Genomic DNA, 26412 nt, shown 5'->3' on the forward strand with positions numbered 1-26412 from the left:
CTGCTTCCTCTGTGGAGAGACACTAGAAAGCAGCAAAAGCTGAACTTCTCTTTGACCACTCTGGTGCAGGCTGGAGAAGTTTCTTTACACCTTTTTCCTTTGCAGGGGATCAAAACCTGTGCGATTTCCCAGCGTTCCACGGCCACCAGAAGCTCACCTGCTACCTTCTGCCCAAACCACAAGGAGGACTGCTCTAAAATACAGGGAAAGTCTGGGAACTGATCACGAGTACCCCAACACCAGCCTGTGGTCTTAACACAGTTGTGGAAAAGGACATACACACATGCTGGCCTTTTGCCTGGCCTCCAGGACAGGCTGAAGGTGCAGCGGCGAACAGAGCTGAAAGGAGCAGAGCGCTCTGGAGAGCTGTACGGTTAGGGAAAGGGGTAGAAAGCGATGTCAAGAAGGGGAACGATAAAACAAAGACATATATTAGATGACAAAGTTTATTAAATTTCAAGCTGAAACAGAATACCTGGAATTAAATACAGTATATTAACTTCACAAATATGTATTCATATAAAGAGGAACAGCGTCACAGCAACATTCATTGCTTTCCTCACTGCCTGTTAACTCAGGTCCTTGAATTAGTGGGTAAAACCCCCAGATTTTTCCAGTCTTAATTGATCTCGGGACAACCATTCTTCCTTTCCCAGAACTGGGACTTTGTTCTGTCATCTTCTGATCACTACTGACTTCTGTGCACAGGAAATGACAACGCAGATCTTCAGTAACAGGTAACTCCCTGAAATAAGTAAACCTGCTTCTTTTATTGACACAAATGTCCCAGAACACTGGCTACCATCTGGGCTACCGCCACCGTATCGTCAGCTGCTAGCAGCAACAAAAAGATTGGCTGCCCTATCATACAAGGTTTGGAAAGTACTGAGGAGACTGGAAGTTAGTATTTTAACATTCATTTTTCCCGCACATGAAGTGTTTCAGGTACAGCGCAGCTGCCGATGTAGTAACTGGGAACGTCTACAGCTGCAGCGGCCTTTAACACAAACCCCAAGATGAATACCGTGAGGGGCCACGGGCACAAACGGAAACACAGAGGGTTGGGGCTGAACGTCAGGAAATGCCTCTTTCCGATCAGGGTGACTGGGCACTGGCACAGGCTGCCCATGGAGGCTCCATCCTGGGAGATACTCAAAAGCCAGCATGGTCCTGGGCAACCAGCTCTGGGCGGCCTTCCCTGAGCAGGGGAGCTAGAACGGATGACCTCCAGAGGTCCCTTCCAACCTCACCCGTTCTGTGGTCCTGTGATCCAAAACAAACATACCAAACCCACCACATAACTCTCTCTGCACTGCTACACACTCACAGTAATGTTAAACCTAAGGCGCATAAGGTGACAGCAACGTAAAGTGCCCCGTCCTCCAGCATGACCACTGGTAAAGATTTCACTTTATCGGCAGAAGCAGTCACGGCATCTGGACTGAAGCAGCAGGCTCAAATCACATCAAACGATGTCCTAAGCATTAAAGTAACACTGGAAACATTAAAAACACATAGGGTGAAAGGATTAAGCAGAACAAAGGGAATGCTTTTGTTAAAACACAGAACATCAGTGGAGAAAAAATAATGCTTCTACGTTAACAAGAAACATTTTGACAATTCTGTCACGCTCAAGAATCAAGGTGAGTCATTCTGCTAGTCCGACAAAAATAGGTGTGCTTCTTGTGGCGAGTGCAAAATAAAACACCTATGCATCAATAAACCAACAGGCAAGTGCAATGTGCTTGACATCCATTTAATAGACTTAGAATTCACATTCGGACTGCAATAAACACATTTTCCCATCTGAACTGTGGGATGAGAAACTATAGATGCACTATGTAAACAAAATGATTTCCAGAGCTTTTTTCCCAGCATTTTGTTCAAATCAGGTAATTTTTGGTTAAAACATCGCGGTGCTCCTGTACTGCCCTGCAAAGGGGATCCTGTCAACGTGGATACTTTCTGAAGATCCGTCAGAAGATACCATGGGAGAAGCTCCAGCAGATCCAGCTTCAAGTTCAGCAGTGGCTAGGGAGAAGAGAAACAACATTCCGGTGTTGCTTTTACACTAGACAGGGCCAAATCAGTCACTATGAAAACATCATGGATAACTGGAGAGACTACAGTCCAGAAAGAGATTTAAAAACTTCCAAGGGGACATAACAATCAAAGGGCTAGGCACAAAGGAAGAAACAATCTTTTTCCACATTTGCCTACCAGCCAACAGTATTTCTAAAGCCAGTGACAGAAATTCTATAGGCTACACATTGAACATCTTCAGGGAATCCACAAATGACTCCTGCTTGCACCAGTGCTAAACTGAGCCCCCCTGCAGACCTCACGAACCTCCAGTATCTGTTTTCCTTGAATGTTCAAAGCAGTGATTTATTGGAACTCTGCTCCTAAAAACCAGCTTCTGCCTTCTCTGTGACAAACTTAAAAAGAATCCGCCGGTGAAAACGCAAACACCTTTGCAATGCAGTCAGGCCAGGACAAGTCTCCTAGCCTGGCACTTTCTTTGAGGGGCGTCTTTGTAACTCACCCTGGCAAAACCCTCTTTCCTCCACAAAAACACATACTCAACGAAAGCAAGCCCACCTTTCCTGTTCTTCTCCAGCCACATTTTTCCGACAAGGTCCTGAAACCAAACGCACTCTATGACACCTAGCAGATGCACAGTCAGGTTCAAAATGCACACGGATGAAATGCAACGGCTTTGTGTCCATTCGGACACACGGAACGAGCTGTGAAGCTACAGCTGAACACTCTCTGTATTACCAAAAGCATGCAGGAACAGAAGGAAATTCTCGCAGGGGCTACCTGCTTTGAAATAGCACCAGTCACTGCAAAGCAAAGCAGTGACTCTGGAGGAACGACTACCCTGAAACAGGTGGAATTCCTCTTTCGACACCTGGCCTCATATTATAGAGCATGTTTCATGCTATGTGTTAAAAGCATTCAACTCATCTGATGTTTGCCTAAGTGCTACTAAATGATCTTTTCCCAAAGAAAGGGTATCTTTCATCACTGATTATATTTTTCTTGCTTATTCAAAAAAGACTGCAACATATAAGCTACAAATACAAGCAATGGACAAGAAACAGCAAAAATCCAGACCCAACAGCAGAGAATGGGCGCGGTATGATGTAGTGCGGAATGCAACCGACGCACATGGAAGAAGCAGCGATGGCTGAAGTCTATAAACGTCTTCTCTCAGGGCTTCTTTTACGTTTGATGTTTGTGCTCAAGGATTCACTCTAGAAAAACGTGACTTCAGCTTAAGCCAAGTGCACCCGTGTAGAGGAAGCGGGTTAGTTTTCTCTGCACTTGTCTTTTTCAGGCAACGGCATAACATTCTACACAATCTTTTGGTAAGCAGGAAATTTTCACATTCAAGTCTAAACTGGAAAGCTAGCAGAAAAACCTCCCTGTGCTTAGCACAGGAACTTGACAGCTTTCAAGCCATTACATTCAGGAGTTAGGAACACTCCTCTTTTTCCTTAAAAATGCCCCTAACAGTGACACATTACCTTGTTTAAGTTCTTTAGCGATTCTTTCATCTAGTTCCTGCCGTACCTAGAATTATACAGAAAATATAGTTAATACTTTAACAGTCACATTTTTCTAATATTAAACTTCTAAAACATTCTTAAAATCCACACATAATGAGAGAAAACCTAAAAATATAATTCCAAGTAGACACACCTTGGTTTGGGGTTTGATTTTTCTTGAAGAGAAACTTTTGGTCAGTCGGGCTGCAGCTGCCTCATTGCTCAGCAACGTTAACAAAACAATTTGTAACTCGCCAGCTGGATTTTTACTGGGCATTTAACAAAATACACAGGAAGAAAGCAAGAAAGCCTAGCGCAGTTATAGCAGTGAAGGTACGGCTGAAGTTTATCATCAAACACACAAACAGGATGTCAGCTACATGCCGAGATATGTACAAATGCCACCCACAGGGACAAATCAGCCAGTTGAGGCTGGCTTCTGCAACTTCACAGAGAGAAGAGCTGCACCAGCAGCTGCTGCAGGATTGACATACACCATTTGTACAGAAAAAAGTGTGTGCCAATATTCTTCTTTTCTCCACCTTAAGATGGGAAATTGAAAGAGCTCCTACAGATGACGCCAAAACTTCTTTATTGTTATTGCAAATACCACGACACACATTTATAAAAATATAAAAGCACACACAATTTTTTCTTGCAAACTGTGTACTAAAGAAAAACAACCGCAGCTACAGCTTCTACGCAGCGAGTGCTGTGGGGTTTATTATGTAGCTGGAATCAGCCTGGATCACTGCAAAGGAGCACTTACGCCTCTTCTCCCCTAGAAAGTGGGTATTGTTACCAATTAAGTTATTCTCACTTATGATTCTGCCTTCAGAAGCCTTCACAAGAAGGAATCACATCTCCTAATTTAAGAGTCACAGTCCAAGCGCTATACGCTGTTGTTTACGTTTGATGGTACTTGCTACTCCTACATTTTTCCCATCAAATTTGTGACACACAGAAGTGAATTTCCAAACACGTATCATACAGCTTCCAGGGCTACGACGGCCATGAAGATGCTGCAGGGCTTGGACCTTGTGAGCTATATGCAGAGGCTGAGAGCTGCAACTGTTTCTTTGCTGGAGAACAGGAAAGCTCAGGGGGACCTTATCTATGTGTATAAGTACCTGGTGGGGGGAGTACAGAAGATGGAGCCAGACTCTTCTCAGCGGTGCCAAGCAAAAGAACAAGAGGAATAGGCACAAATCCAGATAGAGGAAACTTTAACACAAGGATTTTTATAATTATTATTTTTTAAAAAATTGTAAGCATGGACAGCCACTGGAACAAGTTGCTCAGAAAAGGTTGTGGAGGGTCCATCCTTGGAGATGTACAACACCTGGCTGGACAGAACAGTGAGAAACCTGCTACGGCTGACCCTGCTTTGAGCAGGGGTGAGGTCGGACTAGATCATCTCTAGAGGCCCCTTTCCACCCTCACTCCTTCTGTGACTCTCTTGATTTTAGTACTGAATTCCTGGGGGAAGGAGCATTTATTTCATGAAATGAGCAGACCCACCTAGCAGCATAACAACAACAAGAAGAACGGAAACACTGCACAGGGTACTCAACAGGACAGAGAGAGCAAGAGCCTCAGGAAGGAAACCACTCTGCTTACCCTCACAAGAGCAGCAGTAACAGGCAGTAACTGCAAGGGTCAGAGGAGCGGGGCTGTAAACCAGCGAAGCGGAGGGAAGGGCTCTCTCTCCAGGAACACAGGGAAAGCTGGGACCAAATTCACCGGATCCTGCAGGAGAAGCACCACTCTGTGATACTTCATTGAAATACTCTGTGCCAACAGAGCTGCATGAACAATGGAAAAGGACCCCCCAAATCTCTAATTGTTTTCAAGCAGGTACGAGCAGAAGCAAAATTCCGGGGAGAAAGGACCCCCTAACTCCTGAGACGAGACACAGGTAACAGAGAAAAGCAGGAAAACTAATGCCTAGACCAAAATACGGCCCAAACCCAGGACCAAGCCCAAGCAAAGTCGTAGTACTTAGTGGTGTTAGAAGAAACCACTTTCCCTGGTTTCCTGAGTCTTCACAATGACTAGAAGGTCCACAGGACCCTCCGCAACATGTACAAATCAATCAAGAGAAGAAAAAGGTCTTGTTTTCCTCTTATTCATTCCATCAACGTCTTTGTGATTCTCATCCATGTCTGAGGGAAGAGAAATAGGTGGAAATAAAGCCAACACACTGATTTCTGAAAAGGGAATGAATGAAGAGCCAGGCAAAATACACCTCCGAGGACCTTAACTTGCCTCCACTTTTCTCCTTCCCCCCAAACCCCTGGGAAAGGCATCACAGCTGAGTGTCCCAAACCTCCTGAGCAGGTACTTCTCACCTCACTGCACATCTCTTCAGGCGGTAACACACCAGGTGTTCATTTGCAGCAGGCACCTTCTCAACAGTTCTTTTTCAGAAAGTGGTGTTGACTTACTACTTATCCACACAGGCTGCTTTAGCACAGAGTAAGCTGGATCCTGTAAGACTCCGTGAAATGATGCTCCGAGTCTGGAGTACCAGTACTGTTCTGAAGTTGAGTTCCTAGACACAACTGCTGCGACCACCAAGAACTTTTTGTATATCAGAAGTGGCAAGGAGGGTAAACCAGCCTACTCCTAGAGCTCAAAGTTCCATTATAACAGATTAAATCCATAGACTATCATCTCACAGACGGTTAACTACCACCGAAGCCCTTGCGCTACACCTCACAGACGGTTAACTACCACCGAAGCCCTTGCGCTACACCTCACAGACGGTTAACTACCACCGAAGCCCTTGCGCTACACCTCACAGACGGTTAACTACCACCGAAGCCCTTGCACTACAAATACATAAAGCAGAGAAGTCCCCTGCAGCAGTCATTCTTTCACTTGGACAAACTAAAGTTCAAAATATGCGCAGTGTTAGGAAAATGTGAATACATCAGTAAGTTTTAATCAAAACCTAACAGCGTAAACAGACAACATTTCCAGTATAAAATACCATCCCAACATTAAACAATGCTGGCTGCAAACCTTGCCATGTATCTGGCTGCAGAGAAGAGAGAGGGACAGATTTTTGATGAAGGAGCTGAAGAAGAAAGAAAAATGGCCCTATGTTCACAGGTCTTCAGTGAGAAACAAGAACGTGGCCTACATGTAAATGAAGCAAGTAAAAAAGCTAACAACAAAGACTGCTACAAGAGTGCAGAAAGCCAAATCAGAAATGGAACAGAAATTGAAAGATGAAGAGGAAGCAGACATTTCCCTTCCCACATTAAACTGGTTTCATTTATCCACTGATTCACCCTGGTTGCAGAGTTCACTGTTCTTGTCTGTCAAGACACGCACGTTCATTTTCACCAGCCTTTGGCACAGCTGTTAGGATTTAAGCTTGACATTTGTTAAACCTAACAGCAGGACTCCAGTCCCAAAACCTCCTTGCAGCACTTGCAGGAGACATTCCTTGCCTTAGGCTATGGACTAAGGGAGCAGGTCTGAAATGCTGAATTGCTAGTTGCTACAGTCACTGTCTAATGACATGCACAGAATTTGTCAAGTACTTGTAATTTATTCCACATTACTGAAGCTCTAATACAAATAAAAAACACCAAAAAAACCCGAAGACATTTGCATGGGATTGGGATTCTACTGGTTAATAAGCTTGTGCCAATATGAACTTTTTTCTATTTTTAAAGATCCTTTTGCACTTCAAGGTTATTCATTTCTGTAGCGTATATATTTGATAAAGGGGAAGGGGCTATACTGGAATGGAACACATTTCTTTATGCTCTTTTAAGAATAACACGCTCATTTTTTGCTGAACTTGTGATATTACCATCTTCAACATGTACGGCTCTATGTGTAATCACTGATAGTCATGCCTCATGTTTAGGAAAACGGTGCAATCTTTCAAGCCTTTAAACACCAAATTCCTTAGTTAAGTCTAAAGAAGAAACTGTGTCCACTTGCTAGTGGAGCACTCCTTCCTCTTGTCAGCATCATTTACCAGTGTTTTTTCCAACAGCTGCAGGACCAATGATCACCATCATTTTGAATAATAGCAGTGTGAACTATTTTCACCTCTTTGCCCCTGAAGCTATTTCAAAGCTTGTGCACAAACGAAATTTACACAAACATCTTCCTCTTCAGAATGGCTGGCATGTTCCCTACTTCCAATAGCCCTTCTCACCTTGAGGAAGCTACTACAAGGAACACCAAATCTGCAGAGAGCTTTGACTAAAAAAAGTAGTGCAAAAGGACTGCCTGAGGCACACTGCAATTTCAGCTTCTTAACTCCCTGTCATTTAGAGCTTCAGTGGCAGAAACATTTGTCATCTCCAGCCAAGGCAGCACTGCGCATCCTGAATTTAAAGGCAAGGCAAATTCTGTAGAAGGGAACCAGGTTAGTGGGAAAACAAAGCTGAGGCATAACTGAAGTAAACAGTGAAGTGAAGAAAAGGCTTAGAGTCAGAGAAATTCTTCTGCTTTGAAACAGTCTGGTGAACAGACAGAATACCAGGCAGCACAACCAGCAAAGCATTTCAAAATAGACTAACACTATAATCTCTGATTTCTTCCCTCATGCTCCAACTTGCCTCCTGAATGGCACGGGACTCCTGCGGAAATGACAGCACAGACTGTGCATCTGGTGATTTTGCATTTGGAAACTGATTGAGATTTGCCACCCATTATTGTATGCAGAGGGATACATGCAGTTTTTCCCTTTTGTTACTTCCTGACTTCAAAGTCTTATGTTGCAATTCAATCCTCTTTTCTCAGATGCATGTTATGCACATGACATACTGCACCCGACTGAGAACAATTAAGCCCGCAGTTCTAAGCGAAATACTCGCCTAGTCCTCTAGCAACTACTGCACCTCTGAGAACTCAGTTCCTTTCTTCTGAAGGACTCCAGAGAAGATCAGGTTTTAAGACTTCCCTGAATACACTGAACGTCAGGTGACTCGAGGCTACAAGCAGTGACACTACAATTAGTCTCAGTCGTTCCCTAACTGGTGATTACAGGAAGAAATACCATAAAAAGATGTGCAGCTGGATTTAGTAACAGGGAGGTTATTTTTTTTTCCTGTTTCTTCTTCAAAAAAAGAAACCACAACTGTTAAACCCTTTTCTTTTAAACTAGGACAGCTTTTTTCCTAGAAGTGGGATGGTTTCCTCCTTTGCCTTTTTCTTCTTGTAACATCTCGCTCCCATCTCTCTCTCTTTTTTCCCTGCCCTCACTTGCTCCCTGCTCCCTGTCCCTCTTGTTCCCTTGTCCTGGCTTTCTTCTTACTTCAGTTTTGCAGTGGATCCCTGAATTTCGCCTCCTTTCTGCTGCTTGCGTGCAGAATAATCCCTGCAGGTGGTACAGTACTAATTGCCTCCCACGTTCTTTAGGTAGTGTTATGTCCACCCCTCTGACACAAAAACCACATTCACAACGATACAGAAAAGTTCATCTCTTAACTGCCGCTGCTATGCACTACCTACACACTGCTTTGTCTATTTTTGTTTTGTTGTTTGGTTTGGTTTTTTCTTTTTCTTAAACCAGGTGCAGTATGTAGACACGTTATTTTAAATGGATTCTTTCCAGTGTAGGTGGGACCACTGAACCAGGGTAAGGCTTAAAGGTGACCAAATGCTTCTCACATCCATTCAACAACAGAATGTGCGAGGGACAGACACTGACTGAACAGGCAAGCTTGCCCATGCCTCAGTCCTATGCTAGGTGGGAAACCGATTACAACTACTGACATCTGTTTCCAAGTCTCATGATATCACGTTTACCATTCTGTGAGGGATGTGCTATCATGCTGACTGCTAATTACAGGGCATATTTTGACCAGAGGTATTGCAGAGGTTGCAGCTTTTTACCAAATTAGAAAGCTCTGTAGACTTCCTGAGGAGCAGTTACATATAACACCACATAGCAGGACCCACAAAATCAAATGCCTCCGAGGCACAGCATTCGTCCCGCACTCAAGTGAGAAGTAACGTGCCCTGTTCATACCATCCTAGTTTTGAAGCATCCCTTTGTTGGTATTGTACTAAAACCAGTTCCGGTGAAGAAACTGCTAGCATGAACATCAGTGAAGGGGGAAAAGGTGTCTCAAACAAAGAAGTCTGATGGGATTTTGCACTCATCATAAAGATAGCTGTTTTAAAAAAGGTCATCCACAGAATGGCTTGGGTTGGAAGGGACCTTAAAGATCATCCAGTTCCAGCCCCCCTGCCATGGGCAGGGACACCTTCCACTAGACCGGGTTGCTCCAAGCCCCACCCAGCCTGGCCTTGAGCACTGCCAGGGATGGGGCATCCGCATTAAATTTTACTGAAGAGCTTATTTGGGAGCTTCCTATGCCACAGTATTCTTCACCACAGTTTCTCTTGCAAAAGAGAACTTGCAAAAAAAACCTGTTGCGCAGTTCATCATTTAGAACTCAGTATTTTTTGGTCTTTGAGCGCTTCTGGAAATTTTATAACCCTAATGACCAGAAGTCTTCATTTCTACCACCTAGTTGTATACTGGTTTGATGAGCAATTTGGTTTAGCATATTAGAGCATATGGTTTGGAACTAGAAATGGATTCTAACTTTAGACTGAAAAGCACAACCTTGCTTACAGATACTCTTCAACACTAGTTGAGAACAGTATTTAAAAACGCTTACCTTAGCCACATAGGCTTCAACTCTGTTTCTTGATGGTAACGTATTCACGGTCGGGGTTAGGAAGCTTCCTCCTAGATTTAGACTTCTATTCAGTGCTGGATTGTTGCTAATATGTCCCAGTTCAGTTGAATACAGAACTGGACCACTGACAGCGCTGCTTGCAATTAAAGGTTTGCTTCTATGGCACTCCTGAAGGAGCTTAGCGTTGGCTTCTGCTCATCTCTCATTAGCTCTGAAACATTCAGAAGCATACAAAGAATTATCTTTGGTAATAACACTTCCGCAAAGTTACCCTCCAGGTCTTTGACTATTATCTGACTTCGGAAAGTGGAAGGGATTAAGAGAGTTCAAAAAAAAATGTCCATAATTTGATCTGAGGTTTTTTGAAGAGCTTATTTCTAGGTAGCCACACTACCTGCAGGAAGCAGCAAGAGTTAACCAATTCTTTGGACTTCTCAGCATTAAGGCCTCAAAGCAGTCTGTGCACACCGTGTGTTTACATAGCTCTTCCTGAAAGGTACATCACCGGCGTAAGAACTCTGGGCTTCCCTTCCTTTCCCAAAGCAAGCTGAAACCTATGACATGCGGCTAAAATGGAAGCCAAAAGATTTTTGTTGTTCTTCTTCATAGCACCAAATGCCGTTCTCTGAAGGGCCTATCCTTATTCAAGCAGTAAAGGACATGACATTCTCTTTTCTGCCGTACTTAGAATAAGAAGAGGAGATTAGAGACTGGCAAAAAGGCTGCCTGTTAAAACAAACTCAACTTCAAAAATATCCTATTAATGCCCATGATCGGTGGTGTTACTGCTGGAACACTGAAGAGAAACGAAGATAGTGCCAATGAACAGGGGGGAGCCTTAAGGTACTTTCATCACAAATATGCTCTCTTATGCATAATGCTGACCAGATGTAGAAAAGGTATTTAACGAAGAAAACTGCTTGAGGAAAAAGTAGTATCTTATTATCACGCCAAAAATGCATGGACTTACCCTTCCAGTTTATTTCCTAGGCACCTTCCATTTTTAACTTCCTCCAGATACAGGTCTTTGTACTTTTCCGCTTCTGCCTGTACAGATTCTTTTTGAAAAATACTGTCTCGTTGGGTATTTTTTATCCTGTCCAATTCACGTTCGAGGTCTCCAATTCTGTGTTCTAGCTGGCTTGTCAGCAAAGCATGACGACTGGCCCTGATTTGTTCTAATCTGTCCTGGGAGGCTGCCTGCATCTGAAGTAGATACACACTTTCAACCACCGCAAAGAAAAAGAGAACTCCCCTCGCCAGTCAATTGCACGTACCCAATTTCAAGGGCCCAGCTCTATTCAGCGAGGCAACTGTGCCTCCTCACTGCCATCAGCGACCAGGGCAGAACCCTGGAACTACCACACTAAATGATTCTTTTCATTCAGAAAGAACCCCCATCTTAGCACTATTCTTCATCAAAGCTACTGATGGAAGAACACAATCTCTGTAGGACAGGGCATAGCATTCCTCAAAGAAATTATGGAGATGCCGCACCCCCAGCCCCCACCCTGCAGCTTTGGTGACTTCTTTTCTGAGCGTTGCCCCTTGTGCAATGACTAAGGAAGATGTGTATGCCTGGCTGTGACAACTCTAAGTTGCAATACCCATTCAAGGATAAACAATGAGAACAAGACCAGTGGACAGTGATACCCCTCCAAGAACGGCAAAATGAAATTCTACCTTGGCAAGTTTTTGATTCAGGGCCTGCAGGCACACTGCACGCACATGAAAGCGTCTTGCCCAACCATATTCCCTTCTCCCACTGCCCTTCAGGAAAAACAGAAGTACAGCGTAACACATGGAATCAGGCACCACCCCCCGCCCCTAAAAATGACAACCAAAACAGAAGTCTATAACAGACACACATAAGAAATGAACTTACCTGCAAAATCAGATTGACTTCTTGCCGTTTTTGTCTTATTTCTTGTTCAGCTCACTCTTCCACCTCTCTTTTGGATTGTTCTATTTGGCTGCGATCCACCATGTTAGTCTCCATATGGTGTTTGAGATTAGCCACCTCTTCTTTCAGCTGGCTTTTGCTCTTCTCCAGTTTTTCATGGTTCCCACGCATGGTGGACAACTCCTCTCGCAAATCATGATTTTGTGCTTCTAGCTGCATGCCTTTTTTAGGCTCTATCTCCAGCTGCTGGGAAAGTTCATCAACCTGTAGACAGGAAAGGGGAAAAAACCAGGGAACTCAGAGGGATCTAAAATTAGTCAAATCTGTGAAAATTGGTAAAGGAGTTGGCCATCAAGACTATTTATCACAAAAGTGAAACCAGGCTCTTCTTTTAAAACAAGAACAGCTTTCACATAATTTCTGACAGCATTCCTCAGGTTCCCATCCTTCCTCAGTTCTGCAGTGGGTCACGGACCGAGAGGTACCAAACCAGCGGCATGACACCCGCAGGGCTAGGCTGAAAAGCACTAGGGCTATTCTTCTGCGAGATGTTCATACGATCATAGGAAATCAAACACACCCATACCCAGTTACATCACAGCCACATTCTGGTTTCATCAGAAAAAGAACCATGTGTCACGCTTCAGAGGAATTGTCACATGCTGTCACACGGTCAAAGCTTTGTCACAGAACTGACAAGGCAAGAAACGGGTACCCTTCTCTTCCATTACGCTAAACGATCTGGAAGTAGCAGTTCAGAACACCGCTTTTGCAGCAGTGGTGGCAGAAGACAGTCTCTTTAGGTCAAAGCTACGGTTTGTTTTCAAAAGATTTCCAGGAAATATCAGACTTCCCATAGGTCCCAATGGTCAACTACAGCTCTATCCCCTTCTTTCCCCCTCCAGAAGCATCCATCGTCTATACCTATTAACCATAAAACATGATATCCCATCATCTTTTATTTTTAAAAAAGTGGGGGAAACCAGCAGAGTCAACACTTGAAAGTCTCTAAAATACGTAGAAACTTTACACTTATTTAAAATTGCCCAAACGTAATTCCATTCCCTGTCATTCAAAATAACTCTTCCAACAGGAACACAAATATGCTGCTAACCTGTGAACTAAAAATGAGCCACTCTCAAGGCAGTTGACTCGTTCTACAATAATATCTTCTAAAAAGGAGCATAACTTTGAAACACAGCTATCTCAGTAATGAGCGGAGAAGCAGCTAAAAGGTCACATGCTACCGAACGGCCAGAGCAATGCAGGAGCGGGCTGGAAACTAGGACCATGCGCGGCAATCGGTTAGCTGAGGGGAATGTGCTCGAGCTTGTCTAGACAACAATTAACATGATGAGGCATGTTTGCAGAGCACAGGGGAGTGGGAGACGGATGGCGCCAAGGAAAGGTAACACCTTGCTGTTAATTGCTGGTAGTTAACCACCAATCAGGGATTGCCTAGTATGCAAGGCTTAGCTTCAAGAACCAATTAGTTTGAAACGCGCAGCTTCTGAAAGTGTATAAAAACGTGTGCTTCTGTACAATAAATTGACATTTGCTTGCATCAAGCTGCGTCCCGTCTCTTCATTCGCCGCAGAGCAACCTCAAAACCATTTGTGGGTCTCTAAGACCAGGAAAGACGGACTGAGTCAGCTACTAGTAAGCAACAAGTTACAGGGTTTCTTCCGCACCACCTCACACTGCATTGTGCCCTGGGAAGCAAAGACACCATTCCGAAAAGCAAACCCCCACCTGCCTCCTGCTCAACTCGTGCCCGAGACAGCCTTCAGGGGGTGACCTTGGGCAAGGCCAACTGCACAGAGCTGTTCCGAGTGATGGTGGCGTTACTCCCCTCTCTTCCGAGAGGGAATGCATCCGTCGGAGCCCGACGATGCTGCCACGGCCTCAAGCTGCAGCCAGGCCTGTGCTGGGCCTTCACTGCTCTCAGCCCTGACCCTCACCCATGGACGTGACGGCCCAGTAGGACTGCAGACCTGCCCATCCCTATGGACCGGCCTGGTGATCTGCACTCTTGGAGGACTCTGCTTACTGTCCCCAGAACTCTTCTGCTCTTCTTGGTGAGGGCCTGTGGGGCTGATCCCTGGCCTGTGTGGTCACAGACCCTGCCAGCCTTGCTGTGGCTCTTGCTTTGCCCTTCCTCTGCAGGACAGCCTACCCCTGATGTGCCCTCGCAGATACTGCTGTGTACGTAACACTTCCGTCTTTACCCCTAAGAGCTACATCAGTATTACAGTCGCCTACTACTGTGACCATAGAAGGAACATCAAAAAACAGCCAAATAATTTCAGAAATACAGCCAAGAAAAAAAGTCAACAATATGAAAAGAAGTATAAAGAAAGAACAAAGGTTTCACAAGAAAAAACACCACAATAACCCAAACAAAGCAAAGCTCACCTTTGTTCTTAATCTGCCAATTTCATTGACCACTTCAGAATACCTGTTCTTCACTTCTCCCTGCAAATTAAGCTGGGACAGTCCCCCTCTCTCCTCATACACCCTTAGTTCCTTCGTAGCTCTGCTCAGCAGCCTCTTCAACCTGCACAGCAAACTAGTCATGAAAACAATGAAGCAAAGGAACAAAACTGGACTTTTTCACATACTCTCATGTAAACAGCACAGACACCGCTTGCTTCATCTTTAACGTGCTTGACACACCAGGAATTACCAGGAAAAACCAGTATTCCTGTGCCACATACACTTGGAGAGTCCAGATTTCACCTGAAAAGAGGAATGAAAGACTCCCTTTTTCCCAGGAGAACTGCAGGGCAACCTGCACCTGCAGTTGTTTTGGCAGCTAGTGAAAACTAGGGGCTGGTGTACAGAAGTACCTTGCAAGAACTAACACGAGGCCGGCATCTGCTCACAGTTAGGTACACCTATTTTTACACTAAAGTTTAATAAAACATGACTTCTACGCAGGGATACCTCTTCACCACGCTAAAAAGCCGTCCCTCTTACAGTCTTTCTGCAGATCGAGGTTTCTTTTCATTTCTTGGGCCAGACGTAGTTCAGCTGGGCGTTTCAACTCTACCAGCTTCTTCACTTCCTTTCTTTCACTCTCACATCTTTCTTTTCTCTTTTGAAAGTGTATCACACAAACAGAGCACAGGAAAAATACCTACGTACAGTCTGTGCATCTAGCGCTCTCCACAGAGAAGCTGCCGGACGTCTCTATCCGTTAGCCACGTTCCACAGAATGCCACGGGACGGAATTCCTGAGGATATTCCATCCCTTCAGGTTTCACATCAAACAGACCAATACGTAACTACAGAAACAGATGCCCTCGCTGAAGCAAAGGCCATCCTCTTCTAGACATAACAGGTGGAAAAGATGCTGGAGAACACTTTTGGCAGTGCCGCTGCTCATAGTAGGGATTACGTAGGTATGCACTTCATGGGAGAACATGGATCCATCCAAAGCTTTCATGGGATCTTCCAGCAACCAGCAGGCAGGGGCTTGTGGAGGAATCTGATCTTTTGGAGTTCTTCAACATTTTATTCCCCTCGGCCATTACCTCCACCTCTTCTGTGTGGGCATTTACTTAGCCACATGCTGGTTTTCCTCCTCTTGGTGTTTTCTCAGCCACACCAGAGGAGAGCTGGCAGCTGTTTTGACTTTGTACTTCCATTTTCCCTCTACAGAAAAGGAGAAAAGGGGAAGGCTGTCCCTTGGCAACTGGCAGGCGCTGCTTGTTTCCCAAGCACTCGTTCATTTACCCAGCATTCCTTCAGTATGTTTTTCGGCAAGGCTTTTAAGCTCCCGCTACGCTGAAAACATACAGCAGCTCCTCCACACACGCACTGGAAACATCAAGCATTTTAAACCTGCCCAGAAACCAAGGGGTCAGAAGATGACCACACAAAATCCAAGGAAGAACTGGGAACTGTGGCCTTGCTCGATGTGCTCAACTGATAGCAAACCACACTGGGAACTCTTCCCAACAGAGCCACTCCAGAACTTACACAAGGATACCCATCTAGCTTTTATTTGCTTCCTCCATGACCCCCAAACGATAAGGTACTCGCAGCCTGAATGGCAGGGATAACAGAAAACAATGATATGTAAGAACCTGACCAGAAGGTGCATGTGGTTCTCCTGGGTATTGGCTCGGTGCCCGGAGAATTTTCTGGGCTCACCTGTTGCAACAGTTCAGCCTTCTCCTCGTCCAGCTGAGCAACGCGCTCTTCAAGGTGGGATCTTGACTTCAAGTGCTCCTCCCACGTGCTGTGCAAGTCCTTGGATGTCAGAGCCAGCATGTTCTGCTTCTGCGTCTGTGAAAGCAACAGTGGCAGAAGAAAAAGTAAGGTGGCCGGAAAAGACAAGAGCGCAGGAGAATGCAGTAACTTACACAGAAACAGGCCTAAGCTCTCCTCCACCCATCCAAGACCTATGGCCAAGGTTGGTGTGGAGTGTAAAACACACCTTAGGAACCATAACCAAGAACAGCAGCTGGAGCTGGTGGGAAGAAGGAATACTCTAGAAGCGACAGGATGAGGTTACAACTTTGGGGGATAAGATGACATGCACACACACACAGAATCACCCTACAGCTTTCCTGCAAAGCTCCTCTGGTTCCCTCTATACTTCAGTTTTCGTAAGAACACTGCAAAAGGTGGTGCAAAAGGACAACATTCGCTCCTGCTTTCAACAGCTACGCTCAGATTTATTCATATAGTTACAGACATTAACTACCTTAGTTTTCACCTTTTTTTCCAACTCCTTTTGCAAGCGCAGCTTGTCTCTCTCCAGGTCACTGTGGTAGCGTGCAGTAACTTCAAGTGAAGCTTCTGGCATAGATTGCTTTTTAAGTGCAGCAGCAAGCTCCTGCTGCAGTTGTCCAAACATGCCCTAACGAAACAGTTAAATTAGCATGAAGAAAGTTCTAAGAACACGAAGTATGCCTTTAACTTATTTTGTTATACGGTTAGACCTGTCTAGATTGAACCCAAAAGTATGAAATTTTGCCTGCCACCAGCAGGCATCTGCACAGATGATGACCTCTCGTCATCTTTCTCAGCTGAGCACCTTTGACTATCAGCAGCTGTTCATGAGGATTTCTGTTTCCTAACACATAAAAAAGGCTCAGGTATTGTTCTTCCTTGAACAATCAGGTATTGTTCTTCCTTGAACAATACACAGGAACACACTGCAATCGGGTATTTTTTGCCTAACAAAACCCAAAGAAATCTGTTGTGATCTAAGAGCCACAGTATGACTGCAAATATTACTCCGGTGACTGAAGGCAGGACTTTGTGTTAGATTGTTCTTTCTTCTGTTTCTTCACTATACAAATACAATTAAATGAATACAAATATCTGAAAGCTCCTTTGAGATACACTTTAAGGGTATGTTGAATCACATCCTCTTGTAGTCTTCTTACTCAGCTCGTTTTAGAAATACTGATAGATTAGGTTTACAAAAATCTGGATAGCTCATTATATATATATAGCTATATACATATAACACACACACACTCTCTCACATGATCTTCAAAAGGAACCCATTATTTTGGTAGTAAGAATACAAAGCAAGTCACAGTTTACAATGATTGACAGTACTGCTGGAGTGTGGCTACACATCATAGAAGAGAAAGCTTAAGGTCACCGTCTGACATGAACTTTGAGGAACAGGCAGGCCCCTCAGAACCCTCAAAACACATACAGAAATCAACAGCTGGACATTACTAATACTCTTCAATCTTGACAGCAGCTTACAGAGAACCTCTTTTTTCCCCTCTATAGAAGCTTCATATAAATCTAGCCCCAACCACTTCACTTCTCTGTATCTTCATTTCTCAGCCCTCGTGTATTGGATGGTTCCTCCTTTTATACCACTCTCATTCAGGTCATCTGTGCAATACTTACATCAAAACCATCAAATACTTTAGACTATTCTATAGGGCATAACATGGACTAAGGAAAATAGATGGAAAAAAGTTCTAGAGAAGAATCACCTTTCTTGATCAAAGCTTAGACTTGGATACCTTTTTTCTGTTCTCTGCTTAGATCTGAGGACTAATATCCCCGTTGCCAAAACCTTCCGCAATTCCGAGGGAAACATAACAAACCAGAACAAATGAGTATTCTTTGGTCCCATGCATGTAACTTACACCGGATACATTGGAGGAACAAACTAATTTCAAGAACGGACAAACTTTAAATTGTTCTTTCTACGCACATACTTTACCTGTCTTTCTACTACGTCAGTCTCGTATTTAAAGACTTGTTCCCTTAAATCAGTACGCTTGGCATTTAAATCCTTGTTTCGCTCTTCTATTAGATAAACTTGCTTTTCTGTATCAGCTCTAAGTTTGTTGAAAATGTCATTAAACCGGTCCTGCCCATAATCCACTATTTTTTCTTTCATGATCCTCTTGTTCTGCATCTCTTCCCATTGCTGATGGAGTAAGAAGGTTTTCACTCTGGAGCTGGGCCAATCGCTCCTGCAGGGACTCCTGTTTTATTACAAGTTTGCTTACTGGATCTTTCTCAAGTTGTCGAGCATGATCACATTCCTTTGCCCGACACTGGCCTTGACTTAATTCTTTTTTGTCATTTCTAAAAGCAAAGCTTTTTCTCCGAGCATTTGCTTCAACTGGTGAAGCTCATTTTCTAGCCTATTAGCTTTGCTTTTAGCTTTACACAGCTGCAGAGACAAGCTCTTGTTGGTTTCTTGCACGTCAGAGAGGTCACGATGGAGCTCGACTTGCAAGCAAAGGCATTCATCACGTTCTCTGGGAAATCTTCGTTCAGCATTGCTTTTTGATGACAAATGAAGTTCAAGTTCTTGAACTGCAGCGTTCAGGGAGGAACGCAATGATTCAATTTCTGTCTCTAGTCTGTCTTTGCTTTTGTTTGTCTGCTCAAGTTTGGAAGTCAGCACTGCAGATTCTCTCTTTACTAAGTCCAGCTCCGCGTTGAACTGAAAAAACATTTGTCTTAATGCTTCCTTGTGCAGTTTAAGTTCCTTTTTGAGAGCTTCATTTTTTTCTTTCAAGGTCTCATTTTCCTTTAAATATTTTCCTTGTTCCTCCTGGTGCCTAAGTCTTACTTGAGTGAGTTCTAGCCTTAGCATAGCAATCTCATCTTGTAGTAACTGATTCTTGTACAACAGATCCTGTTCTCTATCAGTGCGGGATTCCTGAATGACAGGGAAAATGAATAAAGAGCCAATTGGGAAATGAATCTACAAAAAACCTGCAGCAATAAACTGCATTTTAACATTTCTAGTACCGAAGCATGACTTCGAAGATGAAGTTTCAGGCAATAAGCTACTCTGTGAACCCATGCACATGTACAACGTACGTACCCAACGGAAGTGCAACATAGCCTTAAAACCTAAATGAACATCCCAAATATACAGTTACGTTTTTTTCCCCCCTTAAACCAGCAACCAAAGCTTTTAAAATGACAGCGCTTTCTTGTATGTGCATGCCTTTATAATACTGCCTTTAAGGTTGAATTAGTTGTGCTACAGATCTGGTAAAAACAAGGCCAGAAAGGGTATTTTCCTTCTCAAATGTCTTCTGAACACTTATCCTTTTGTATTACTGAAAGTTAGCTATAAGACTCAATCACCCCCGGAATGCAATAGTCCTGTATATTTCCTCTTTATTGTATGTATAACTTTTTCCCACTTAAACACATTCACCCTACATTTATTGGGCAGCACAGCCAAGAACAAAAAGGCTTCAAGGCACTGCACATTCTTTAGGAAATTCAGTAAACTCTTTTCAAGATCTTTTTTAATACAGTGTTTATGATTGCTTTTTCTCCTCCAGTTACTCTAACTCTTACAGAGAGTTGAATTCATTGCTGAGAGTTGATCATAAAATTTTAGTTATGTGGAGGTGGCAAAGAAAGGCATACTTGAAGTAAGTTCAATAAGGGAATAACTAATTAAAAAATAAAAGCAATGGAAACACAAACACTGTCAAACAACTTTCTTCCTGGTCAACCTTGCCATAGGTAGCTAGGTGTTTCACTGCTAGAAAGCCTAAAAAGCGATGACAAAATGTCTATGAAATGGAAAATAACAGATAGGTTAAGAAATGGGGTAAATAGTGTCTTCTGTTAGCTTCCGACTTGCACAAGTAATTCAGGTACATACAGGAGTGATGCTGCTTTCCAGAACTTTTAGACATAGGAGAAAACAAGAAAGGTATTTACCCAGATAAGTTACACTGGTAAACAGTAAATAAACATCAAGAAACAGAAAAAGTTATGTAAGATTTATTATGACTTTAAAACAAACATGGTGAAATGTAATTTATTAGAAAAAAAATCTGCTTACCTCTGATTTTTTTCCGATAGATCTTCTTGTCTCTTCTTCTAGTTCCTTTTGTCTCCCAAGGTGGTTGTTCAAAATTCCTTCTTGAAGGGCTCTGGCCCTCTTTTCCTGAGAGCGCTGTCTCTGTGTTTCATCACGTTCCTCTTCAACCTGCAGTAATACAATAAAACTGCTTGCATCTTAAGAAAAAACAGAGCTAGCAATACATCTTCCCATTCTCCCTTGCATACTTGAAAACATTTTTGATTCCCCACCGTTATGATAATCCACCTATAAATAAATAAATTTAAATTTTCTTATGAAAATTTAAGAAGGCGAAATACAGGATGTTTTGTAGTAATTCAAAAAAAGGTCAGGCTTTGCCTGAAATACAAATGAAACCTAAATTTTGAAAAAGGAAAAAGGGAATAATAAACTGCAAAGCAAAAAAAAAAAAAAACAACCACCCAATTGTGAACCAACTGTACTCTACTGTTCTCAAAATTTGACAACTGTTATCCAACGCCTCTTCCGTGAACAAAGCGCCTCCTTCTCTAGGCATACTGGAATACAATTGAAAAGAAGCAGAAAATAAGACAAAGAGTTTAATTCATTATTTAATAGACCTGTTTCAAGAGCCTTCTCAGTGTTCTTAACTCCATTTCTAAATTCCTAGACTGTAACTCAAGTTTCTGTTTCTCCTCCATCTCTTTACAACATTGATCTTCTTTCCTTCGGAGGTCTTCTCTCCTTTTCTCACACAGCACTTCTACTCTGAGCCTCTTTTCTTCTTCTTGTTTCAAAGAAGATCTGGGATTTAACGGAGTATTTGAGAAACAAAAGCACTGATATAAAAGTAGATATTCCACATGATGAACTTGCAGAGACAACTCAAACCATAAAAAATGTTAAACGTTTTCAGAGTTCATATTTTTACTGTACTTTTCAACTTTTTAAAGAATTCTAACTTCATGCCATTGTGCATGGTATCAGTTGTACAAGATACAGAAAAAAAAACTTTGAGTGATTTATCAGTTATTTGTAAGTTTGTATAGGGAAACACACACCAGTGTGCACACTTCTATAATAAAATTAAAAAAATCCATCTTCATATTACAGCCATTTTGCTGAAAAAGGAGTTTGTTGTCTCATCAGATCAAAGCATCGTAAACTTTTACTATGGTTAGTATACATTTTCTTAGTATACTGAGCATTGCCTACACATTACGGATTCAGTGACCAGAAGCAATACTGGTGAATCAGCACGCCACTTACCTATGGCAGACCCAACAATTTTTCAGCAAGCCTTCTGTAAGTCTAAAACAACTGCTGACCACAGGCAGAACAAGCAGCTTCTGTTTACTCCAGAAGGATGTCAGTGTTCAAAACCAGATTCAGAAATGCATGGGGTTTAAGCTGAATACGATTAAAAACAGTTTTAAACCCCAGTCGGATCTACCTCTGGGAGAAACTACAGCAATTTCATTTTGAAGCTGACTTACAAGGAAAGCCTTATGGAAGGTCAGCTTCTTTACCAACTGAAACAATCAGCAATAAGCACTGACATGGTAAAAAACGGTCCATGGTGTGCCCACGGTACCCAAACAAGCAAGCAGCTTTGTGTTTGATCATTATTTTGACTATTTTTTCCCATATACTCGCAACAGTGAACAAAAAAAAAAAATTTAAAAAATCAAGTGTCAGCGTAAGGGAAGAACTGCCAATTGAAAGCCTGCTTTAGAAATTCTGCAAAACAAGAATCAACCACCACTAAAATTACTTGAAAGACTGACAAACGTTTGTATTTGAATGGCGTATATTGCAAGGAAAAAGCTTTACATATAACTTCTAGTGTAATTTCATAAAAAGTGTAACTTTCGAAAGTATAAATTTAACGCTGCTTGGAGAATTCACTTAGAATGAAAATACTACTTCTTTATACTTGACAGATGCTTGAGGATTTTGAACACCTGCTGAAGTCAAACCCAGGCCAAGCTGGGACCGGCCTCGTCTTCCTCGTACTCCCCTCCCCCGCGCTGGGAGGCCCAACTCCCCCAGGCCCAGCTCCCGCAGCCTCCCCTCACAGGGCTGGTGCTCCTGCCCCCGCGCCAGCCCGGCATCTCCCTGCCGACCTCACACGGGCTGGGCAAGATCTCCTGGGCTGGGCGGCCAAAAACCGGACCCCGGGCTCGAGACACAGCTCAGCGAGCCCTGAGGAGGGGTGGGCACTCACTGCCCCCAGTGCCCTGGCACTGCTGCCCCCCAGACAGCCCAGGCCGCTGCGGGCCGCCCCAGCTGCCAGCTCACGGTGGCTCCTGCTGAGCTCGCTCTCTGCCTGGGCCGCCTGGCCCTGCTGGGCCAGCTCCCCAGCCACGCCATCCCACCGGGGATCACCACGAGGAGATCTCCCCTCCCAGGCCAGGGCTCTGCAGTTGTCCTTGCTCAACTGCCTACGGTGCCTGCTGGCCACCCCTGTCGGACGTGATGTCAACAGCGATGAGAAACCTCACACCTCCGGGTCTAGCTCAGGAGTGTGGGGAAAGGGGCAATCCCAAACTTGACCTTTCCAACAAACAAACAGGTAAGCAAACAAATGCTCTAAGCTCTGGTTTGACTTGCACTGGGTGGAGTTACCAGAAATCCTAGTATTATAGGCCAACTGAAGCTGCGAGGACAAAACGAAAAAAAAACCCACACCCAACCATCTCTCAGATCTCTCTTATAAATCTGATTTCCCCGTACACACTCTCTTGCTCTTTTCTTGCTAGAAAACAAAGTTAGAACAACATCCAGAAGACTGTACATGGAGCTGGTATCCGGACGTTTTTCCCCTCTCACATTATGTACCTCATAGCATAACTGGCCCACGGGATTCAAAAAACCCAAACCCAAAAGACTGGAAACTTCTCATCCTGTTGCCTGCACCATCAGTGTCTTTCGGAACAAAACCACTGACAAGATAATACGTTATCAGACCACAATTTACATACTTAAGGCTCTGGATACCCCTTTTCCATTCCGCTTCTTGGTGAGCCAACACGGATTTCAAATCTTGAGTCTTCTCCGCTCTGAACTGTGACTCCTCCCTTTCATCTTCCAATTTCCTCACTTCTCTTGAGAGCGCTTTATTCCGATTTTTCTGACGTTCTATTCTCTGTTCATATTCAAGAAGCATGTTTTGCATTTTCAACAAAGTAGCAGAACCTGTTTTGAGACAGAAAAGACACAAAGCTGCACAAATACTGCCCAATGTATAAGCTGTTCAGTGCTTTGCTGTATTAGGTGCAGGTGGCAGGTTAGTGGGAAGGTCCCTGTGAGAAGAAGCCAGGGGTCGCCCCGTGCTGGCCATGGACGGTTTCGATGGACCCACCGCAGGGCACAGCTGAGCCTCTCAGCCGTGCTGGCAGCTCCTCAGGAAAAACAAACGTAGGAAAGGGCGAAACCACCACACGGGCAGAGAAGGGGAAAAGCATGTGAAAACCAGCCCCGCAAACGAACACCCAGGTCAGCGAAGGAGGAGGGAGAGGTGCTGCTCCAGGTGCCAGAGCAGAGATTCCCCTGCAGCCCCGGAGAGAACCATGCTGGAGCAGATACCCACAGCGCAGTGCTGCGGAGGACCCCGTGCCAGAGCAGGCGGATCCTTCCCGAAGGACCTGCGACCCATGGAGGGCCCAGGCTGGAGGAGATTTTCCCCAAAGGACTGCAGCCTGGGGGAGGACTCACACTGGAGCAGGGAAAAGGGACGAGGAAGGAGCAGCAGAGAAACTGCTACGTCCCGACTGCCGACCGCAGCCTCCCCGCGCTGCCTGGGGAGGTGGCAGGGAAGGAGCGCAGCAGAGCTTGAGCAGGGGGGGTGCCGACGTGTCCTTCTCAGGTTTGGGGTCTTTGTTTCTCACTATCCAAATGTATTTTAATCGGTGGAGTCTGTTTTGCCAGTGACAGTCACTGGGAAGTGACAGCCCTGCCTTCACACTGACCCACAAGCTTTTTCGCCCCGTTTTGTCAAGGAGGGGCAGTGGCAGCACTGGGGGGGGAGTTTGGCCTTCGGCCAAGGTTAACACTTGCCTAATGAAATTTTAGCATAGTTTAAGAGCCCTAGTAAGTGATGCTTATGTTTATATAATGCCTTGTGCACATATGCAAGCATCTTATGACAGTTGAAATTTGTTATATATATGTACTTATTATTTTTAAGCAAAGCCATTATTTTGCTGTACTCTTTGTCATTAGCTGTTGAGGGGTGTGCTGGTTGTGGCTGGGATAGTGTTAATTTTCTTCGCAGTCGCTGGTACGGGGCCATGTTTTACAGTTGTGCCGCAAACAGGGTTGGTAGCACGGGGATGTGTTCGTTATGGCCCAGCAGCGCCCACACAGAGCCAAGGCCTTTTCTGCTCCTCACCCCACCCCACCAGCGAGCAGGCTGGGGGTACGCAAGGAGCCGGGCCGGGACACGGCTGGGACAGCTGACCCCAGCTGACCCAAGGGATGTGCCATGCCACGCGGCATCATGCTCAGCATATAAAGCTGGGGGAGGACGAAGGAAGGGAGGGACATCCAGAGTGACGGCACTTTGTCTTCCCAGGTATTTGTTATGCGTGACGGAGCCCTGCTGTCCTGGAGATGGCTGAACACCCGCCTGCCCATGGGACGTGCTGGATGAATTCCTTGCTTTGCTTTGCTTGCGTGCGTGGCTTTTGCTATTAAACTGTTTTCGTGCCGACCCATGAGTTTTCTCACTTTTCCCTTTCCGATGCTCTCCCCCACCCCACTGGGGTGGAACAAGTGAGTGGCTGTGTGGTGCTTAGGTGTTTAGGTGTGGCTGGGCTTAAACCACATCAAGGGGATATAAAGAAGAAAAAGCTCTTGCTGACTTTTGATGACCGCATTAGAAGGAGCTGAACTGTACTTTGCAAGAAACTGCTTCTCCAGCTCTGACTAGACAGAGAACCAATGATAACGTAAGGCACATCGGCTGGTAATGCAGGCAACATCTCAGGTTAGGTGACAGTTTCACAGCTTTTGAGGGGGATCTCTAGTCACAAAGAGATACTATATCAAAATATGAAATTAAAATACTTAGGAGTGCCTACAAAGAAATCATGTTTTAAGGGGAACTTGTAACAGCTGAAGACAGAGACTTGAAAACATACCCGTATGAACCACGCTAAGCTCTTCCAACAGCAGCATAGTCTCCTTGTAGGCTGAAGCTTCTAACCGGACATCCTCTGAAGTTGGGTCAGATGAGTGAGTTAAACCAGGGCCATCAGTTACTTCCATTGGTATGCTGACCTACAAAAAATACAGTACTTTCTGTAATTCCACTGTCTAGTATTACAGACCATTACAAATGCATGAATGATTCATTCTCTCCTTCACAGCCCACAGATTTGTCTCAAATACAATAAAGCTGCGTACCAGCAGCAATTTGTACATCTGGTTGATCACTACATAAACACTGCTCCCATCGAAGTGATTAAAAGCTGATAGAGACTGTTTACCAAGAAACTAGTTTTACAGTACCTTGTTCCTTTCACTCCTGGTTGTTGCTGCAGGTCTAGAAAACAGAAATATATTTCAGTACTGAAATGCTTACTTTGCATTATGAATAATACCTACCGTAGCTTTGAAAACTTAATTGCAGAACTGAATTAAACTAAAATCTGGTATAGTAACTTTGCTAGATATAGTTCAAGACTGAAACAATTATTGTGTGCTATTAATGTCTACTGGAAGGCTAATTTTTCCGCAAGATATTAAGCAAACAGTTGAAATAACTGTTCCCTAAACTTCACGCAAAGTGACAGAAATCTTACAGCTACAGACATGGAGCTATACGGTTACGTGCATTCCCTGTTTAATACCAGGGGTTCAGCTCCCTTCAGTACTGAGAATCCTTCTCCTACAGGTCAAAGAACTGTAATTTTGGATTCTCTGGTGTCCTGGGTCTGGCTGGGATGCAGTTTATTTTCTTCACAGCAGCCC

General features: G+C 44.1%; 1 long non-coding RNA gene and 1 pseudogene across 4 annotated transcripts; one reads left to right on the forward strand and one right to left on the reverse strand.

The window, feature by feature from the left end:
• Positions 1–26412, forward strand: part of LOC130143369 (ankyrin repeat domain-containing protein 26-like) — a 247144-nt pseudogene that overhangs the window by 158232 nt on the left and 62500 nt on the right.
• LOC130143355 (uncharacterized) lies at positions 433–16456 on the reverse strand. Of its 4 annotated transcripts, none has more exons than XR_008819718.1 (8): positions 16299–16456; positions 14556–14709; positions 12123–12404; positions 11921–12002; positions 11208–11443; positions 10217–10448; positions 3534–3579; positions 433–2031 (listed from the first exon to the last, which is right to left on the reverse strand). It is a non-coding gene; the product is annotated as an uncharacterized LOC130143355 (long non-coding RNA). The 4 variants fall into 4 exon arrangements; XR_008819715.1 differs by having other exon boundaries at positions 11921–12007; XR_008819717.1 differs by lacking the exon at positions 14556–14709 and having other exon boundaries at positions 11921–12007; positions 16299–16455.

The sequence above is a fragment of the Falco biarmicus genome, unplaced genomic scaffold (genome assembly GCF_023638135.1).
Source record: "Falco biarmicus isolate bFalBia1 unplaced genomic scaffold, bFalBia1.pri scaffold_27, whole genome shotgun sequence".
In the NCBI taxonomy this organism is placed as follows: domain Eukaryota; kingdom Metazoa; phylum Chordata; class Aves; order Falconiformes; family Falconidae; genus Falco; species Falco biarmicus.